This window comes from Oratosquilla oratoria, chromosome 26 (genome assembly GCF_046742065.1).
Source record: "Oratosquilla oratoria isolate Oo_2021 chromosome 26, ASM4674206v1, whole genome shotgun sequence".
Taxonomy (NCBI): domain Eukaryota; kingdom Metazoa; phylum Arthropoda; class Malacostraca; order Stomatopoda; family Squillidae; genus Oratosquilla; species Oratosquilla oratoria.
Genome location: NC_134802.1, coordinates 45,165,544 through 45,180,543, shown reverse-complemented (window position 1 = coordinate 45,180,543; position 15,000 = coordinate 45,165,544).

Here is a 15,000-nt window from a genome sequence, read left to right as displayed (position 1 = left end):
GTATACACATATATACACGTATGTATGTAATACATATGTATGTATGCATGTATGTATGTTTGTATATATGTATGTATGTACGTATGCATGCGTATGTATATATGAGTATGTACGAGTGTATGTATGTATGTGTATGTACTACTTTCGTATATATGTGTATGTATTCGACATTAATGTGTATGTGTATGTATTTGTATGCCTGTGTGTATGCATGTATAATGTGTATATTATGTATGTATGTACGTATGCATGCATATGTGTATAATACGTATGTATGTATGCATATGTGTGCCTATGTATATATGTATGTATGTATTGTGTACGTATACAAGCACGTATGCATGTATATACATGTGTGTAATATGTATTTACGTATGCATGTGTATATGTATGCATGTATGCACGAGTATTTATGTAAGTATTTATGCATCTATATTTATGTACGTATATGAAGTTATGTATGTATGTATGTATATAATGTATGTATGTATGTATGTATGTATGTATAGATGTGAGTTTGGGATCCTGTACAACAAAAATAGCATAGTAAATATTCTATTTGTTATCCATTAATTTATTTATCTCTTTTTACAAAGGGTAGACTTGAGATTCTCTAGCTCATTCTAGAAATGCATCACAATCTAAAAAAAATCTAGAAAATCTAGAAAAGCCCCAACCACTCGAAAGGTTTCCCAGGTAGGACGTCAGACATCAAGTACATTATTTCCACTGCTAGTTCAAGTGTTCTCTAATTAGACTTTGATTCTAGATTTATAAAGGTTTGAAGGAAAATTGCACGCGGATGCATCACTTCAGGTTAGTGAAGTGGACTGTATTATCTTTGCATCGCTTCTAGTTGGTATAAGACTGTTGACCTTAGGCAGATCTGTTCCGACTGCAACGTTGATCACATAATTACTTTACACTAGATGATTATCATCAGCTTTGCAAAAAGGAAGAATTACCAAAGCGTTTAGATGGAGATTTTTTTTTTTATTTTTTTTTACTTGTAAGTTTATTTGTTTATCTATGGTTTTTTCTGGTTTATTTGTTTATTGTATTTCCTTATGTTTATTTGTTCATTGATAGTCTGGTTAATTCGTGTATTTTATGTCCACATTGTACTTAGGGATTTTCATTTTGCCTATAGCGAACTTACTCGATTCAGACAACAGAAACTCTTTATAGGAATGTGTTAACCTTCTGACCTTATCTTTGCACCTTAATCTGGTCTAATTCTGGGATTAAAAATTATCTTGACCCCTTTGTCAACCGTCCTAGTTAATATGGTGCCCCTTGCCGTAGCCATAATAAAATAAACAAGTTTTTTGATAGTGATAAGATATCACTTGTCAGTGACACTGAACAAAAACCTTACCTTCCAGCATCAATTTTTTTTTTTTTTTTTTTTTTTTTTTTTGTCAACAAATCAATCTTCTTTAATCATCTACATAGATCGTCATCATCTTTATTAATTTTGAAGAGGTCTCGTCCAATAAACGTTTAATTAAAACCAACGCGTTTTTTTTCTTTCTTTAAATGATTATCATGACTTACGTGTTTATGTGAAATGTGAAGGTAATTAAAGTTAATTCAGTAGTTGATTATGTATCATCGGGTAAGTTGTCAACCGATTTTTTATTTGTTCTCTTTTCCATAACATGATCACTTGTCTACTCAAACTCGATTATACTTCACATTTATAGTTATATGTCAATTTATTATTATTTACTGTTTACCTGCATTTATTTATTTATTTTATTATTTATATTATACATTTTATTTATTTATCATTATTATAATTTTTTCTCAGCCCGAGGGGATTAGTTAGTTAGAGGGCAGGATAGATAAGATGGGGGAGAGGGAGGGAGGGGGGAATTCGGGGTTTAGTGGAAGGAAAGAGTGAACCGGAAGGAAGTAAGAGTTAAGATAGATGTGGGGCAGACCCACTTGCCCGGTTAGTTTATAGTCTTTTGGACTTTTTTTTTTTTTTTTTCCGAGGGGATTTCTCCCCGTCTTCTCTTTTTCTGCATGAGGAAACGGAGAGGGAGTGTCGCCGAGTAAGTGAAGCGACCTTGCTGTGGATGTGCTGTGTCTGGCTTCATTGCTTCTGACCCAGGGCAGTGGGCGGGATACAGGGATGACCCGTCATCCATAGGGAGCTAAGACGAGATGGAGGAAAGGGTGGTGGAGGGGAGTGAAAAAGATGAGAGAGAATGCATGTCTTTGACTTGGCTACCCCCTATATAAGGGAAAAAAGCTCTTGGTGTGTGTGTGTGTGTGTATATATATATATATATATGTATAAATAATATATATACATATGTATACATATATATATATATATATATATATATATTGCAGTATTTCACAAATGTTACGTGAATATAATGTACAGAAAAAACACTGGTAAATAAGAATCGTAGTTCGAACGTTTTCGTCTGTTTAAGTATACCCTTAATATGTTAAATAGACGAAAACGTTCGGACTACGTTTCTTATTTACCAGTGTTTTTTTTTCTACACATCTACACACACACACACACACACACACACACACGTGTGTAATATATTAAACAATTATTTTAGCTCGGTATTCGTAAACGAAACACCTCAAAGTGAATTCCAAACTGAAACCTGTGAAAAGTCTGGGGTAAACTTACTCACTACGGTAAATATAACAAAAGAAAAAATTAAAAGGTGTATAGACAAACTCAAAGTTAATAAAACACCAGGGCCTGACGGTTGGCATCCAAGAATCTTAAAGGAAATGAAAAATGAGATTGTTGTTCCATTAGAAATTATTTTCAAGAAATCCATCATATCCGGAGATGTCCCAAGAGAATGGAAGCTAGCTAACGTTACTCCCATATTCAAAAAAGGTGACAAAAAGAAACCAAATAACTATAGGCCTATAAGTTTGACTTCAATCGTAGGGAAAATAATGGAAACTATCATCAGAGATGTTATCGAATATCATTTAGAAAGTAACCGTTTGATAAATGATAGCCAGCATGGTTTCAGACGGAAACGTTCTTGCGTGACTAACTTACTCGAATTCTACAACACAGTTATCTCGAATTATGACAAAAGAAACAATATAGATTTAATATATCTAGACTTTGCAAAAGCTTTTGATACCGTCCCACACGAAAGACTACTTACTAAATTAGCTTTGCATGGAATAAGTGGTAGCCTATTGTTACGGGCGGGCTGGTTAGTGAAGAGACGTTACGTATAACGGATAAGTGCTTAAGAACCAGCTCACTTCTAGAAGCCACTGTAGGACTGAACTATCTGGTCAGGGCCTAGATAATTCGTAAGACTAGAAGTAAAGGTAACAAAGAAGATTCCAGGAAAGGAATATTAAACTAGCGATAAAACTAGTAAACGAAATTATTAATATGGAAAATATTTACAGGCAATCAACACAAAAGAGAATGGGCAGTAGGGTCAATGGGACCGTTACACGATTATAAGAATATGGAAATTATCGTTCAAATAAGAAACACAAGATACGTATACAATATGGTACTATCTAAGTACAAAGATCAGGAACATGCATCAAAATAAGTAATAAGTACAAATATAAGTATAAAGTAATGCAATGTATATCAGACACGTAATGTAGGCAAAAAGGGTGATCACTTCACACCAATCGTCTCATGAGTCTAAACTTCCAGTTTTTATCAAGAGATAAGATATGCGAGAAAATGACGAGGAGTGAGCGATTTCCACCGCTTATATACCATTGGACCGGAAGCGGGATACTTCCGGGTGAGTGTTCGGGAGAGCGAAAGGAGGGGAGGAGGGTAAGTTAACACACGTCAACATGGGTAGTTTTAAGACCCTCGACTCGCTTGAACAATCTACTTATTTAGTAACTGTCAAATCTGTGCGCTCCGAACTATTCAGGATTTCGCTTGTCTGTCTGTTCTACAAGAGTGCGCACCTTTCTCCGCACGTAGGCAAGATTACATATAGAGGACGGGCGTTACTGCTTAACATTGTTACAATACATACATAGACAAGAAATATGAACATAGTTATGTAATACAAAGGAACACAATTCTATAACATAATTACACATATGACGTAATATCTGATATTACGTTACACTATTAGGTTGCACTAGTAATTGGTTGAAAGGTCGAAAACAGAGAGTTGTTTTAAATGGAAAAACTTCTGGATGGAAAAGTGTTGCAAGTGGAGTTCCTCAGGGTTCCGTTCTTGGGCCACTTCTATTCATAGTATATATAAATGATATAGACCATGGACTAAAATCTACTGTTTCCAAATTTGCTGATGATACAAAACTGTGCGGAGTGGCAAATGATCACCCAAACCAATTAGATATTCAAGAAGATTTAGATCAATTACAGCAATGGTCTGAAAAGTGGCTAATGAAATTTAACACAAGTAAATGCAAGGTAATGCACATAGGTAAAAATAACAGTAAGTACGATTACAAGTCCTTCATACAGTCTCCTCTTCGCATCCATTCCCAAATGTCTATTCCTCATTACACTCTTTAAACCACCAAGGCATTTACTCGCTTCTCTCAATCTACATTCTACCTCCACCTTCACTCCACCTTTTCCTGCTACACTTGCACCCAAGTATCTAAAACTATCCACTTCCTCCAGTCGCTCTCCCTTAATGTTCACTTCCAGTCTACTGCCACTTTCACCCCTTGTACATCTCATCACCTTACTTTTACCCACATTTATCTTTAGCTTTCTTCTATCACATACTCTCCCAAACTCTGCCAACAGCACTGTATGGGGCAGAAACGTGGAACATAAGAGAAGAAGAGAGAAGGAGTTTGAATATGTTTGAGATGAGGTGTCTGAGAAGTATGGTGGGGGTTACTAGGCTAGATAGAGTGAGAAATGAGGAGGTGAGGAGGAGAACAGGGGTGAAAAAGGATTTGGGAGATAGGGTTGATGAAAGAATATTAGGATGGTTTGGACACATGGAAAGAATGAGTGAAGAAAGACTAGTAAAAGAGGTATGGAAGGCAGATGTGGAGGGAGTGAACATGAGGGGACGTCCTAGGATGAGGTGGATGGATGGGGTGAAGGGGGCTTTGGGGAAGAGGGGAATGTCTGTTGAGGAAGGAAGGGAGAGGACGGAAGACAGAGGTGAGTGGAGAATGGTTGTATATGGATGATGATGTGACTGCATGAGGAGGAATGGGCGGGGAAGTGGGGGGTGGGGTAGTATGTGTGAGTAAATTTTGACGCAGCCCGAAGGGATTTCTCCCCGTCCTCGCCTTATATGCAAAGGGGGACGGAGAGGGGGGGTCGCCGATTAAATGAAGCGGCCTCGCTGTGGATGTACTGTGTCTTGCGACACTGCTTCTGACCCAGGGCGGTGGGCAGGGTGCAGGGATGACCCGTCATCCAGGAGGTGCTCAGATGAGAGGAAGGGTGGGAGGGATGTGGAGTGTATTTAGGGATGAAATGGGTGGGAGTGTTTTTATGCCTTTCCCTTTTTGGCTACCTCCCTTGGAAGGGGGAAAAAGCCTTGGTATATGTATGTACGATTACAAGTTATTTGGAAATTCGTTAACAAAAGTGGATAGTGAAAAAGATCTCGGCGTAATTATCAGTAACGACCTCAAATCATCCAAGCAGTGTATTTCAGCCTCTGAGAAAGCAAATAAGATTCTGGGATTGATTGCGCGATCTTTTGATTTCAAAAGTCCATCACTCATTAACAAGCTATATAAATCGTTAGTTCGTCCACATTTGGAATATGCTGTTTCCGTATGGTCACCGAATCTCATTAAAGACATTGACAGACTGGAAAAAGTACAACGGCGAGCCACAAAACTGATTCCAAATATCAAAAATAAATCATACGAAAATCTACTTAAGCACATGAATCTGTTTTCCCTAAAAAAGCGTAGACTCAGAGGTGACTTGATACAGGTCTTTAAGATTTTAAAGGGAATTGACAACATCAAAAGTGACCAAATTTTCACATTGAATGAGAATCAGACAAGAAACAATGGTCTCAAACTGTCCGGAAATAGATTCAATTTGGAAGTAGGTAGAAACAACTTTGCCAACCGTGTAGTTAATGAATGGAATAAACTTCCTGCACAGGTAGTGCAATGTAGTTCAGTTCGAAGCTTTAAGAATCATTTAGATAAATACCTAAGTAAGATGCTGTAATGATTATAATTAATGTTATATTATTTGTTTTTGTTTTGTTATAATTTGTCTGTCTGATTTTCATTTATTATTAGTTATATGTCAATTTATTATCATTTACTATTTACCTGTTTGTTTGTTATTCAACTATACCTATGCATTTATTTATGTATTTTATTTGTTATTTACATTATTATAGTTTTTATTTATTAATATGATTTTTTTTTTCTTTTTTGCATCCGACCTAGATATGGATCAAAAGGTCTCCTGTCGGCATGCTCCGCCTTTGTAATCCTTTGTAATATGTTGAGACATTATGACATGGTGAAGTGAGTGGGTTTTATCTTCTCTCTCCTCTATTTCTTCACTCCTTTCTTCTGGTTTCTATGTTTAGCCTTTTCGCGTTCTTCTGTTTGTGTTAGCACCTTAATGTATTCCTCGTGTGTTTGCCTTTCCCCCGTTCGGTTGTTGTCGTTCCCCCCGTATTTCTCTTGATTCCTGGATTTGCACTTACTATTTCTCTCACACTTTTGTTTCTTTGTCATGCTTTCTGACTCCTTTTGTTCCATTGTTCTTTTGTTCTGCTCCTTCGTCGCATTCTTTTTCATAGATGACCTCGTCACCTTTGCTTGTTCACAGTTTTGTGCTCGTGAGTGTTCAAATAGAGGTATTCAAGTGGGTCAAAGGTTTTAATAAGGGTACCCCCCACACACACCTTCTCATCACCATTTTCTATCTCCACCATTCCTTACTGCCTATTATAGCTATTGGTTTGCGAAATAATTAAACAGTTTAAAAATATTATATGTCCCTGTTGCAAAAAACATAAGGGAAAATATTTATTTATTTATTTATCATTACTATAATTTTTTCTGCATCCGACCTAGTTATGGACCAAAAGGTCTCCTGTTGGCATGCTCCTCCTTTGTGATCCTTTGTGATGTAAGTAAGGTTATCATATTAAGACAACAAGGCAGGACTCGCAGTAATGGATTTAAATTTGACAATCTTAGGTTTAAGAAGGAAATAGACAATAACTGATTTACCAACAGAGTAGTTAATGAATGGAATAAACTTGGAAGCAATGAAGTGAGCGCTAAGACTATTGTTTGCTTTAAGAGAAGATTAGGTAACTTTGTGGAGAGGCATGACAAATGGTAATAGACATGGAACTCCCTAGTGTAAGCTTTATGGTCTTTTGCAGTCTCCTCCATTCTTATGTAGTTTATTCTAACTTCCGCTGTGTTGTTTTATTCGTCTGAAGGGAACCGCAGAGAAGCTGTGAAAGAAAATGTTTCTATGATAGAGAGAAATTGTGAAAGTGTGTTACTGTGTTAGAAAGTGTGAAAAAGTTTGATAGTTTTCACCCTTTTGCTATTTAGAAGGTTTCCGTCGATAGAATAAAATCACCTGCGGCGGCTAGAATAAGGTTCTGTTCACACTAGCGGTTTGAACCACGCTGAAACCCCATAGTGTCAAGGAAAACTAAGCGGTTGTGTGTGAATACCTCCATTGATTTGCATTGTAACTGAACCGCCGCGGTTCAGACTACAAGGGTCGAAAGGGTCAAGGAGGAGAGCTGCGGCACATCGACATGCTTGAGTAAAACTCGTTTCACACGTACCGACTTTTCGCCGTGTCGTCCACGACACGACGTCGTGCTCTCAAATAACCATGGGTGTCTATGGACGCTTTCACACTTTACGACTACGACCATGGTTATTTGAGAGCACGACGTCGTGTCGTGGACGGCGCACGGCGAAAAGTCGGTACGTGTGAAACGAGCCTATGGTAACATATAAATGCGTTGATGGGCTGCACACACTGCGTCAGCCACCATGGTTTGGGATTATGACTGAAAGATGAGGATAACTACACTTCCCCTATGTTCCTCTCCCAAACAGCCTCAGCCCCCAGAAGATCTGTTGGCAGGTGGCTTTCGGGGGGCGTAGGTGACGTTGGTGGCTGGGGGAGGGGCGTAGGAGGCTCCGTGGGGGCGTTGGTAGCGTTGGGGCGAGTCTACTCGTGTGAATCCGTTTCAGAGCTATACATCACTTTCAACGGTTACAGGTGGTATTGTTGAATTTGTTATCTATAATTTGATGCGATTATTTGTCGATAGAATCGGTTAGTGTAATTGACAGGGTGGGCATTGGGTTATTTCGTTTTCATTTAACTATTGATGCTCTATATTTTTCATAGCCGAACCGCGGTAATTGTGTGCAAAGCGCTCTCTTTGTTTTTGGGTCTGGCCTAATGTGTCTGTGGGTACATTTATTGGTGATGTATGACTTTAACGAGTCTGATTTGGATTTTTTTTATCGATTTACTCGAAAAAGTGAATATTCACCCTTCACCCCCACCCCCAGCCCGCTAACGCGAATTAATGTGCCTTTTGATAGGTTTTATTGTGGGTAATGAATATACTTGGGACTGCAGTTGAGTTTTGACTTTTCGTCAAACAATAACTTGAGTTTTTTTTAACCTAATGACTTGGCCTTTTGCTTGATTAAATAATTGGAAATAATCATTTAGATACTTTATTATGTTTGACGCCACGCGTTTATACTTAGCTTGGAGAAACACGATAATTATGTCTTATCTGTGTGTGTGTGTGTGTGTGTGTGTGTGTATGTATGTGTATGTGTGTATGTATGTGTGTGTGTGTGTGTGCGTGTGTATTTGTGTGTATGTGCACGTGCGTGCGTTAGTTGTATGTTTGTATGTGTTTGTGTGTGTGTTTGTGCGTGTGTTTGTGTATGTGTGTGTGTGTGTGTGTGTGTGTGTGCGCGCGTGCGTGTACTTGCGTGTGTGTGTGTTTTTGTGTATATGTGTGTGTGTGTATTCACTTGGTCTTTGGATCACGTGTTGGACTCGTGATCGACAGCTATTTCCCTCCTGGAAGAGAGCTCAGAGCTCGTAGGTCCGATCTATGGGTAATGCTATGACCTTGCACACACACACACAACCAACTCCCCGCCCACGAGAGTTGGAGTAACACCCCTCAGCGCTGCGATACTGATATTATTTCAGCCCCGGGCGAGGATCGAACCCGGACCTCCGTAGTGGCAGACCAGAGCTCTAACCACAGCGCCATGAGAGGTGTGCGTGTTTGTATGTGCTTTTGTATATGCATGTGTGTTTGTGTGCGTGTGTGTGTGCGTTTGTGTGTGTTTGTGTGCGCGCGCGCAAGCTTGTCAAGAAGAGTGTGTGAGCTTGCAGTTTGAACATAGATCACAGCGTATCTGAGAGTTTCAACTCCCAAAGACAACTGGTCAACCTGTAAAACTCGAAAACCGCTTATCTGAGTCAGGCAGAAGAACCCTGATAAGAGTACAGAGGTTCTCCGCGAAGTAGTCAGTTCGGGGTTTATGTCGAGAGGAGAATACGACAGTGAGTAGGTGAAGGGGGAGTCTAGAGAGAGTAGATTGGTTGTTATAACTGGTTTACCAGCGCTTCTATTCCCCCGGAGAGCTGAGCTTGTTTGGGTCACTACATCCTGTCATAATGTACGGCTGTGCTGATTACTTTTGAGATCACTAAGGCGACCTTAGGACCTCGAGTGGACGTTCTTTCTCACCACACAGTCGTGACACAACTTCGGAATGTCCGATGGTTACTAAGAAGAGTTTAGTGTAAAGGTAGTGTGTGCTTATAGAACAGAGGTCACCAAACTTTTTATTCTCTTTCACAGCGGGCCAGATAACTGAGAGGATGACGAGCGCGGATCGCATAAAAATTATTTTTCAATGCAATACAGTGAGTACACAATATTTTTTTTTATCTATTTACTTTTTTATTTATCTGCTTGTTTATTTATTTTATTTATTTATTTATCTTACTATTTCTTTCATTCATTTTTTACATGCACAGTACGGCGAACAGCCGTAGTTTGATAACCATTGATGTAGAAGGAAGGTGATGGATGGACACCATCTGGGTCCTGGCTGAGTAAGGTATTAGGCAAACCTGACGGGTCGCAAACGTACGTAGTGATTACGTATGAAGCTTTATTACCAGCACCGAGAGAGAGAGAGTGAGTGAGTGTGTGTGTGTGTGTGTGTGTGTGTGTGTGTGTGTGTGTGTGTGTGTGTGTGTGTGTGTGTGTGTGTGTGTGTGTGTGTGTTTTCTCATGAAAATCAAGCTAAAGCCTCTTGCACGTTATGCAAGTGATTCAATCTTTATTATGTAAAATGCAGAAAGGGAGGGAGGACCAATTTTCATTTCCAGAGTTCATAGTATATCCGTGTACGTGTGTGTGTGTGTGTGTGTGTGTGTGTGTGTGTGTGTGTGTGTATTTGTATATTTCGGCAGCAGGTTTTCCTGTAGACAGGTTTCATTGAAGAAAATAGCAATTGATGCATTGATGATCTTCTTGTGTAGAGTTTCAATACGTCTAACTTACCTCCTGAACCCAAGTCTATAGTTAGACGTATTGAAACTCTACACAAGAAGATCATCAATGCATCAATTGCTATTTTCTTCAATATATATATATATATATATATATATATATATATATATATATATATTTAGAGGAGTCGACTGTGTATTGAGAGGCTAGGTTAATCGACGTCTCGCGTTCTCTCAAAACTTAATGATTAATAATCTATTTTATTCTGTATTTAACAAGAGCGGGTCTTCTGTTCATAAGCGTTTTGTATTGTTGACCTATAAGAGCCTGTCCCAGGTGAATGTAGGATATGTACATGTATACGTATATGAACATATACATGCATATCTGTGTGTACGTATACATACTGTACATATATAACGGTATGTCTTTGTTTATGTATATGTATATGGGCACACGTATGTATATGTATATACGTGTGTGTGTGTGTGTGTGTGTGTTTGTGTGTGTTTCACCATGGTCTTGGATCACGTGTCGGACTCGTGATCGACAGTTATTTCCCTCCCGGAAGAGAGTTTAGACCTCATATGACCGATTTATGGGTAATGCTGTGACCTTACACGCACACACACACCCACAACTCCCCGCCCACGAGTGTGTGTGTGTGTGTGTGTATGTGTGTGTGCGTGCGTGTGTGTGTACGTTTTTCCACATAAACAAATGTGCGTGTATCTAATGAGCCCATCTACTCAATCTGTAAGCTCGTATTTCAGGAATATCACCGACTTAAGCAAAGATCCTTTTGTAATGAGTTTTTACTCTCTACAATCAAGTCCCTACTTCGGAATGACTAGTTCTAGTTCTAGAATTCTTTTTATACCCAGTATTCCTCTAAGCGTGCATACATGTGCGTGTATGTATATGTGTATGTGTGTATGTGTGTGTGCGTGTGTGTGTGTGCGTATGTGTGTGTGTGTGTGTGCGCGTGCGTGTGTGTGTGTATAATTATAATAATAATATACGGTTTATCGGGTATAGTAGCATTACTGCTGAAAATATAAAGCTTACAGAATTATAAGATTATGAAACTATGACAGTGAAAAGATGTTACATGCATTAAAAACAAAACAAAAATGTGTGTGTGTGTGAGTATGACTGTGTATACATGTATCTATGTATATTTTAGGCCAAAAACACCGAATAGAATCATCACACTTTCCGACTTGTTCAGTAAACAAGACGTATAACATCGAAAAAATGTTCATAAAACGTTCAAACGTATGACTCGACGCTCAGTGTTGTGTAACGACGGAGCCCGTCCCACAAGTACTCAGATAACAGGATTTGTATTCACGGATTTAAGTTTGACAAATCTAGGTTTTGAGAAAGAAATAGGTAAGAACTAGTTTACTAACTCAATAGTTCACGGATAGAATAGACTTAGCAACCATGTAGTGAGCGTTGAAACTAATGTCTGTATTAAGAGAAGACGAGTTAACTTTATGGCTAGGGATGACAGGCGGAAAAGGACACGGAACTGCCTAGTGTAGGTTTTATGGTCTCTTACAGTCTCCTCCATTCTGATAACCTCTCGAAATCAGGATAACTACGTCGCTGACGAGACTAACGAGCATCACCACTCCGAGAATCTTGCGTTTAGCGACCCGTGTCGGTGCGATAGAAGAGAGACTTGAGTTGCGAGCTTAAAACACAGAGAGAAGAGATACTTGAGTTGCGAGCTTAAAACACGGAGAGAACAGAGACTTGAGTTGCGAGCTTAAAACACTGAGAGAATAGAGACTTGAGTTGCGAGCTTAAAACACGGAGAAAAGAGAGACTTGAGTTGCGAGCTTAAAACACGGAGAAAAGAGAGACTCGAGTTGCGAGCTTAAAACACGGAGAGAAGAGAGACTCGAGTTGCGAGCTTAAAACACGGAGAGGAGAGAGACTCGAGTTGCGAGCTTAAAACACGGAGAGAAGAGAGACTCGAGTTGCGAGCTTAAAACACGGAGAGAAGAGAGACTCGAGTTGCGAGCTTAAAACACGGAGAGAAGAGAGACTCGAGTTGCGAGCTTAAAACACGGAGAGAAGAGAGACTCGAGTTGCGAGCTTAAAACACGGAGAGAAGAGAGACTCGAGTTGCGAGCTCAAAACACGGAGAGAAGAGATACTTGAGTTGCGAGCTTAAAGCATGGAGAGAAGAGAGACTCGAGTTGCGAGCTTAAAACACGGAGAGAACAGAGACTTCGAGTTGCGAGCTTAAAACACGGAGAGAAGAGAGACTCGAGTTGCGAGCTTAAAACATGGAGAGAAGAGAGACTCGAGTTGCGAGCTTAAAACACGAAGAGGAGAGAGACTTGAGTTGCGAGCTTAAAACATGGAGAGAAGAGAGACTTGAGTTGCGAGCTTAAAACACGGAGGGAAGAGAGACTTCGAGTTGCGAGCTTAAAACACGGAGAGAAGAGAGACTTCGAGTTGCGAGTTTAAAACACGGAGAGAAGAGAGACTCAAGTTGCGAGCTTAAAAACACAGAGAGAAGAGATACTTGAGTTGCGAGCTTAAAACACAGAGAGAAGAGAGACTCGAGTTGCGAGCTTAAAACACGGAGAGAAGAGAGACTTCGAGTTACGAGCTTAACACGGAGGTATAGAGTATACCACACGACGCTCTGTCGACCCAGCCGCATCAGGGACTCCAAGATCCACATTTGCGAAGCAAGATGAATAAAGAAGAAGAGTTAAATGCCATGTTGACAGTTCTGAATCGGGTTGGGAAGCAAGGCTTCCTAGAATCGACAGTGATGAATGAGCGAGATGTTGCATACGAAAGAGCGATAATGCGAGTATCAAATTGTTAAGTAAATAGAGGCTGAGAAATACGATCATAAAACTCTAGAGTAAACATAGACGCAGACAAGTATATTTAGTCTGGTTCAATGGTCTGGTACAACACAAAGAAGAATAAATAGAATAATAGAAGGGAGTAGGGATTTCTGGGAGATTTACTTGTGAAATATCTAAACGATGCGTTATCCTTATAATTGCTAATAAAGATAGGGATGTATGTTTTGTATATAGTTATGTAAATGAGTGTGCATGCGTGTGTGTGTGTGTGTGTGTGTGTGTGTGTGTGTGTGTGTGTGTGTGTGTGTGTGTGTGTGTGTTATCCTTATACTTGCTAATAAATATAGGTATGTATGTTTTGTATATAGTTATGTAAATGTGTGTGCATGCGTGTATGTGTGCATGCATGTATGTGTGAATGCGTGTGCGTATGTGTGTGTCTGTGTCTCCGTGTGTGTTGTTTGTGTGTGTGTGTGTGTGTGTGTGTTTGTACGTTCGCCTAAATGAGCATTCGCTCGTTCAGGTGTGTATGTTTACAAATGATTGACAACCTTCAACCCTGTTGCCATGGTGACACAGATTTAGTCAAATTATTTTTTATCTTTAATAAATATATTACGAGGAACAGATTTCATCCAAGTCTACCTTTCTCCACATAAAAATCACCTGAACGAGACAAAAACAAAATAAGATTAATAACAACAAAAACAATAATCAAGTCACTCTCTTAAATTGGTTAACAGAAGCGACACGAAGAACTCGAAGCCCTTGTGACGTCTTTAAGATTCTTTCGTTTTTTTTCGAAAAGACGAAGAGAACTTAAAAAAAAAAAAGAGTAGTCGGCAACAACAGCAGGGTCTGTCTACCTTTCGAAGAATCATCTTGGAAGCTAATGAGAAATCTTGTTGAAAGAGAAGCTCTCAAATTAAAAACTTTATGCTATTATTTTGTGGTCCATTTTTTTTTTTTCTTAGGGGAAAAATTGTACACAAGAAAACACGTTCATTTCCTTTGCCTCTCCCCCCCTCCCTCCTCTACTCCATTACCCCCCTTTTTCACTCCCCCTCCTCTTTCTCTCCCCCTCCCTCTCTTTCTCTCCCCCTCTCTCTTTCTCTCTCTCCCCTCCCTCTTTCTCTCCCCACTCCCTCTCCCCTCCCTCTTTCTCTCCCCACTCCCTCTCTTCCTCCATCACCCCTCGCTCACCCCACCCCTTATCCTTCCGTCACCCCTACCTTAGCCCCTTCCTCCCTCCCTCCCTCCCTCACCACTCCTTTGCCCCCCCTCACCCATCTCCCCTCTTTCACCCCTCTCCGTCTCTCTGTCTCTTTGTCTCTCTCTTTATCTATCTGTATCCACATACGCATATGTACTCGTATATAACATACACATCCATACATTCACGGGTACATGCACGCACAACACATACATAGACATAATTATATGCACATATGTCCAACACACACAGGCAAAGCATGCACCAACACAACGCATATTCATGCAAATATAATCCACATATGCACATGTATGAATGCACATACACATATATACATGAACGCAAACACACCACACACACACATATATATACAAACACACACACACACACACACGCACATACACACACACCGCACACACACACACACACA